Here is a 492-nt window from a genome sequence, read left to right on the forward strand (position 1 = left end):
GTTCCCGGGGTCACGATGACTATGACCGTGCCCTGATGCCTCCACTGCGAGATGGCGCGTACGGGTGCCAGCCCTACGATGACAGACGGACACACGGTGGCAATCGTAGGCCGAGTCCCACTCATCACACGACGGACTCTTGAGACCTGCAGTTCAACGCGAGATCCATTCTCACTCAAAACCTAGTCAAAAGGGGCCGGGCCTTGCGAGGAGGCCAAGATGGCGACGTTCTGATATGTCTATTTTGCATCATGCTTTTATATCAATTTTTATTTCATTATAGACTGTTACTACACGTTATGTCACAATACGTATGCCTTTTCTCTCTTATTTTTTAAGGTTTACATGAAGAGGGAGAATGCCGACAACGGGAATTCTGGATTGGAAAAGGAGCAAATATTAGAGACCTATTCTGCACAACTCCAAAAGTCCTGAAACTCCACAGAAATCAGTTTTGGAATATATTAAAAATATTGGGCGCAGAAAGCACCA

This window comes from Triticum aestivum, chromosome 1B (genome assembly GCF_018294505.1).
Source record: "Triticum aestivum cultivar Chinese Spring chromosome 1B, IWGSC CS RefSeq v2.1, whole genome shotgun sequence".
NCBI lineage: Eukaryota > Viridiplantae > Streptophyta > Magnoliopsida > Poales > Poaceae > Triticum > Triticum aestivum.